Here is a 6,770-nt window from a genome sequence, read left to right on the forward strand (position 1 = left end):
GAATGTTTTGGAACAATTTTGCAATGGAGCACACCTTGGAAAACATGAAATTTCAGTTCCACAGATCTGTCGTTCTGATTTTAAAATACATTTTGGCACTAAAAACTTCAAAAAAAATTTTAATTTGATGTTTCCTTATCTTGGAACCTGCTGTCACTTTTCACATCCATCTTCGTCCTGAACTGTCCACCTGTTTCCTGCAAAACTCTGTACCTTTCTCATGTTGTTTACCCTGCCCAGCACTTTTACTCTCAAAACTGTACTTGCTTTCAAAAGAAGCTGTGACAGGAAATGCATATAAAAGTGAGAAGGAGAAAATAAATTTATTATTTAATTCCTAAAAAATAGAAAATCTGAAGCATACTGAAAGAATGCTTTGCATGAGCTTTGGGTGATGGGCAGACAGGGAGAAAGTTCTGATGAGGTCATCTCAGCATGCCTTCTGCACACTGTCCTCCCTGCGGTCACTACTGGACATGTGTAAGCAGGGAGGGATAGATCAAACTTCTATACTGGTTTAAGCTGTATCCATTTTATCCCCACACCTATCCCAATCCACCACTACTTTCAAAAAAAGGTTGACTTCTCCAGACCCAAGAAGAAGATCAGAGTGTTCAGTCCACTCTCTGACTAAAGGAGAAAATGAGTCCTAGACCTCAGCCAATGACAATTGTTAAGAACAGAGCACCTCAGGTACCATAAAAAGCAATCTTGAACTGCTTAAGATTTCTGACTTCTCTCTTACATTTTGGTCTTCTGCAAAGACAACACTGAGCTACTAAAACTTGATAAGAATAATAAGGTTTTGGTGTTTTTGAAAATATTTGTATACACTGTACTCTGTGACAGACACTGAGTCAAATCCATTGGCAATAGAAAGGCTTTCATTTTCATAAAGAAAGATGATAGGCAATATAATCAAAGACATCTTGACATGAACATTGGGATAAGCAATCTCTTCAGTGAGACTTCCAAAGCAGAGTGCCTGCAAATACCAAACCAGACTTATAGAAGTCTTGGAAAATAGGAAAATTTACTTCTTTAGGCCATTATGATGGTGGTTGGTCAATATCCTAATGGTTCAGGGCCATTACAATGCTCTGGAAAGGCAAGACAGTGGCAAGGGGATATTTACCAAAAATGGGAACTCCCTGAATTTAATTTTTCCCTCTAGTCTTCCCATTTCTCTGATTATTGCTAAAGAAAGGTCATTGGCTCCTGCAGGGCTGTCATATCTCTACTCATCCTAGTCTTGGCATATGTGTTTGTATTTGCCTTAAGTCCCTTTTTCCCAATAACCACTCTCCCAACCTAGTTTCTTTTTTTTTAGATTATATATATATATATGTATATATATAATATAACTATATGTAATATAGTTATATAATATTAATATAATTAAAAATATAACTAACTATATATATATATATATATATATATATAGAGAGAGAGAGAGAGAGAGAGAGAGAGGGAGTTGTGGTGGGGGAAGAACAGAGGGAAAAGGACAAGCAGACTCCCTCTGAGCACAGAGCCTGATGCAGGGTGCTATTCCAAGATCATGACCTGAGCTGAAATCAAGAATTGGACACTTAACCACCTGAGCCACCCAGGCACCCCTCTGCATAGTATCAATAAGAAGCACAATTACATTGGATGGCAAAAGTCAGAAAAACACACAAAAACATTATCTAGTGGCAACATCTGTCTCTGACCTTGTAATGTAGTTCTTACTAATGACAAGGGTTTGGGATTAAATGGTATCCCCAAAAGTTATGTTAAATCTTAATCTCCAGGACCTGTGAATGCAACCTTACTTGGGGATGATCAAGTTAAGATGAGGTCACGCTGGAGTAGGATATGTCCTAAATCCAATGACTGGTGTCTTTCTAAAGACAGAAAGAGAGATTTGGAGACACTATATAGACACAGAGGGAAAGAGGCAATGTGAAAACAGAGGCAGAAACTGGAGTGATGAGCTATCAGATAAGGAACACCAAGGATTGCCAGCAGCCCCCAGAAGCTTTGAAAGGCCAAGGAAGGATTCCTTCTTAGAATCTTCAGAGGAACCATAGTATTGATGACACCCAGTTCAGAGTTCTATCCTTCAGAACTATGAGAAAACAAAGTCCATTGTTTTAATCTGTGGTCATTTGTTATAGCAGTCCTAATAAACTATCAATGCAAATGAACACAAAGGTCTAACTACTTGCATGAAAAAAAAGGAAAAATAATCTGGGAAGAATGAAACCCAGATTAATATTCTAATAACTTATTTGGCACATCAGGAAGTTGACTCAGGGGTACAGCAATAACTTAAAAGCTACTAGTAACTGTGGTCCATTTCTGTTTACAAACAGATATTGGATACTTCTGCTGGGTCACTAAAAGAATAAAGCCATGGCTTTATGCTGAACGGGGTAATGGAGGATTGCTTTGTTAAGTGTTAAGAGCCACATGCTTCAATAAGGACCATATGCTTCAAAAAGTGTGTAAGAGCACTTCCGAGGTAGAGAAAAAGAGAACTTAATGACAATATGAAGATCTGAAGAAGACCTCAACAAGAAAATAAAGCCTCAGTTTGGGTCCAGCAGGATGAGTAGGTGTTGGCCAAGAAGGGAAGGGTACAAGAAATCTTAGGCAGGGTACAGAATGACCAACATCAAAGGTATAATACCATGCATGATGACCAATTGCATGTTCTGAACAGGTAAACTCTAATGTGGAAGGTAAGCCTGGAGAGGCAGATAGAGATTAGGATATGAAAAGTCTCATGTGTCATGCTAAGACATGAGGCCAGACACTACAGAGAACTGATGATGGCTTTTAAACTAAGAGATCAGATGTTCATTTTGTATATTACACTTCAGTGAGGAGATACATTGGAGGGAAACAAGACTCCATGCTTAAGGACTGGACTTGAACACTGGGAAAGACAAAGGACACTTGAGGCTGAGCCCAGCCCATACTGCAGGACAAGTAATACTTCAGGGACTAGTCCATAGCTAGTGAGTGCCTCTCTGCTAGGCTCTCAGTGATCTGGTAATAAGCATTCATAGCCTCAGAATAATTTGAATTCATGCATCCCTGTTGGTCATCTCAAAGCTGATTAATTCCTTACAGGTGTCTTTCTTTCTCCATCCTTTTTTAATGGAGTGGGTTATAGGTATTTTGTATTTGGCCACTAATCGATACCCTTAGAAAACATTAAGATGTAGCACTACATTTTCCTCTAGTGTATTCATCCACACGAACTCTATCCATCATAATGCACTCAAAGAACGGACTAAGAACTGTAGGAGACAGAATGCAGCTTTTCTATTGATTCCAAACGATTCATCAATTCTTCTTGTGGCAAAAGGCACCAGGTCACCAGATTGTGTGGGTATCTTTGCACATTCAGCTTGACCTTTTGTCATTAAAGACTTTCCTATGACTGCTCCTCTTCAGTCAGGAAGGGTTGCCAGAGAGCTCAGGCTTTTTGTCTATCTTTGTACCCTCTGATGAATGCCAAGTGTGGCATTAATTTCCCCTTGCCTCCCTCCTAACTCATATCCACATGGTGTCTTGATTTCTTTATCTATTCCTTTTTTTTTTTAACTTACAACCTCTTGAAAAGCCAAGCAAATGGCTATCACTCACTTTGATGGTTAAGTACAGAATGACATTACTTTCACCAAATACAAATTTTTCTAGAAGTTATATTTACATTAAGTCCCAATCTACTCTCTTCTACAAAGAAAAATTGCTAGTAGGAGAAACTGTGTGCAGAACAAAAGGATACATCAGTTTTCAGCTATGTGATTTGAACTACAATAGCTTACAAAGAGGCTCAAATTTGAAAAGACTACCCCATCTGTTAGCTCAATGCTATATTTTGTTCAAGCTAATGAAACATTTTATCTTTTTAATAGCAAGGGATAATAAGGATTTTTTTTGATAATAAGGATTTTTAAATGAATTTTATCAAGGGAAAATATACTGTTAAAGGGATAATTTGAATAATACTAACAAAGAGAAATATATATTAGTTGGAACTCTTTTGTATGTAACAGAAATTCATCTCCAAGTAGACTCCTTACCTTGCTTACCACTAGAAATACTTAAAAAGTATTAGAGAACGAAATACTTAAAAAGTCTCCAATGTCCTCGCCATTTGTCTCTCTTCTCTCTTTTTGTCCTTTCATCTTTAAGCACCTCTTCTTTTATGTTATTTTTATACTCTGTGTGTGTGTGTGTGTGTGTGTGTGTGTGTGTGAAACTGATAAGCCATATAGGAGTGGGCATAGAAACTGATTATTATTTTTTTTCTATTTGAAATCATTCTAGTTTAGAGGCTAAAAGAAAAGGCATCTCTCTTCATACAGCCACCTACCAAGTCTCTGAAAAGCATTGTAATTAAGTCAGTAGGGTACTGTGTCCATCTCTGAGCCAATCACTGTGACTGTGTAAAGGGGAGAGAGTGATGAGCTGCCCCATCAAAGTACCCTGAGTGGAGTAGAGGTAACCTAAAAGAAGGGAGATGATGTTACCAAGGAGGAGGCAGAGTGCTGGGCTGGGGGTGGGGATAAAAAAGCAAAGGAAGACTTTATTAGTGTTCTGAATCCCAATAAAGATAAGTCTGAGAAAAGGTGGACATTTTTCTAAGCAGAGTAAAATCAAAGGAATACAAGGGAACAAACCAAAGGAGCATTCCACCCATTGTGAAAATGGGGACCTGATACAATTCTTACTTCCAGCCAAAAGTTTCTAACAGAGAAATAAATATATATGTACTAACCACGTTATTCACTGGAGCTAATTATATCCACTAAATATAATAATGTCACAAAATAAATGGTTTCTTCAGAATTTTATGGGTCCAGGATTCTTCATCCTAAAAGTATTGTTCTATTAGAGAATACTGCTACTCTTTAATTCTATTTTAAACCTAGCAAAATAAACATTTAAAGAGGAAAAATGTACTAGTCTTTGCTTCTTGAATATCTTCCTACCACCAGAAGAAATATCTCTAGCTTCCAAATTTTCAGAATGCTTACTTACTTCAAACCATTCACAAGAGACTTTGCACATTGTTTTGAATTCTGGTTAATTACATTTTTTACATATCCTATTTGGAAACTTTTTGAGTAAGATCTATCAAAAAGAGCAATAATAGTTAATTTTGAGCAACGATTATAAGTCAAATTCTGTATATATGTATACGTGTGTGTACATGGTTGTGTATATATGTATATGTGTGTGTGTGTATATGTGTCTATGTGGGTCCAAAGATAGATTAATTTTTATTTTATTTTAGGTACAAGTGACAAATATATTTATTTTTATTGTTATTAAAGTTTTCTCCAATGTATTTCAGTAAATGAAGCATTTTATTTTATTTTACTTTATTCCACTGTTGGTCATAGTTTGAGCCCTACACACTCCCTTCCCTTTCACCTCAAAGGGAGCTCCTTTGTATATAGCCACACACTCATCATTAGTGTACAGATCAAGTTGGATCTGCTCCCAAATCTTCTTAGGATTCAGCTCCTTGTCAGGCTCTCCAGGAAAAGCATCGGAAACAATTTTGTCTCCAGGAACAGACCCTGTAGGAGGCGCCAAGATTTCAACCTTCTCAGGTGAACTAGCACACATCCCCCCATTGCTTGAGATCACTCCCAACATCTTTGCAGGTTTCAGGTTGCAAAGTAAAATCACCATCCGATTTTGCATCTGTTCAAGGGAAACAGGATTCACCAGGCCACTGACAACTGTTCTTGGAGCTGTTTCTCCAATCTCCACTTCTTCTACATATAAAAAATCTGCATCAGGGTGTCTTCTGGCAGTGATGATACAACCAATTCGAAGATCCAGACGAGAAACATCCACTGGCTTAGAGTCAGCACTTCCTGCTACTGATTGCTGTTTTTTCTCCTTTTCTCTCCTTTCACTTCAATTTTCTCTTCCATTTTTTTTTCTTCTGCTGCTCTTCCTCCTGTCTGTTCTTTGGCACCAGAAGATATAGTTGTTATTGGTCTAGACTGTATCACATTTTCAGAAACCATGGAATTAGCTTGCAGCAGAGTACCAGATGGAAATGGTATTTGTTTCACTCCATTTTGAATTTCTGCCTGAATTAGCTCTTGTTTCAATTCTTTAATTTCTTTCTTTAATTTAATATTTTCAACTTGAGGTTTCTTCTCCTCTCTCAAAGTTGCCTGCAAAATTGCTTTCTCCTTAAGAAAAGCAACTTACTGCTTTACATATTCAATAATTTGATCTGCTTCTGCACCCTTCTGTTCCAATCTCTTCAGAACAGTACCATTAGTTGCCATTTTTGCCAAGAAACGGCAGGAAATCATGAATCGGTGGACAGAACAGCCTGGGAAGACTCACCTGGGCAGCCTCAGTCCTAAGCAGTTAGGAACACCCCAAAGGTAGATTAATCTGTCCAAGATCAACTACAGATAAGAGGCAGAGTTGCAATATGAATCCCCAGATATGTGATCCCAAAGCAACTAGAATCATTTGGAGAGGGCATGATGAGAAAAAGAAGGATAAATTAGATGGCTATGTCTGTAATCCAGGTAACGGAAGACAGTGGTTTGGACAATGGTGATGGGAAGGAAAATGGAGAAATATAGATGGATTTAAGGATATTTTAAGGCAGCATCCAAATGTCTAGATGTGGAAGTGAAGTTCTGTCCCATTCATCAATGTTCCAAACTTTTGGAAGTACCCAGAAAACATACTCAGGATGAAATTTATGAATTGGAGAGAATGATGCTGTG

The 6,770-nt window shown here is 37.7% G+C and overlaps 1 pseudogene; it reads right to left on the minus strand.

Annotated features, from left to right (window-relative positions):
* Nucleotides 1–5,312: 5,312 nt before the first annotated feature.
* Nucleotides 5,313–6,341, minus strand: LOC129522379 (aminoacyl tRNA synthase complex-interacting multifunctional protein 1-like; annotated as a pseudogene).
* Between the last annotated feature and the right edge of the window lie 429 nt (nucleotides 6,342–6,770).

The sequence above is a fragment of the Nyctereutes procyonoides genome, unplaced genomic scaffold (assembly GCF_905146905.1).
Source record: "Nyctereutes procyonoides isolate TBG_1078 unplaced genomic scaffold, NYPRO_anot_genome, whole genome shotgun sequence".
Taxonomy (NCBI): Eukaryota; Metazoa; Chordata; class Mammalia; order Carnivora; family Canidae; genus Nyctereutes; species Nyctereutes procyonoides.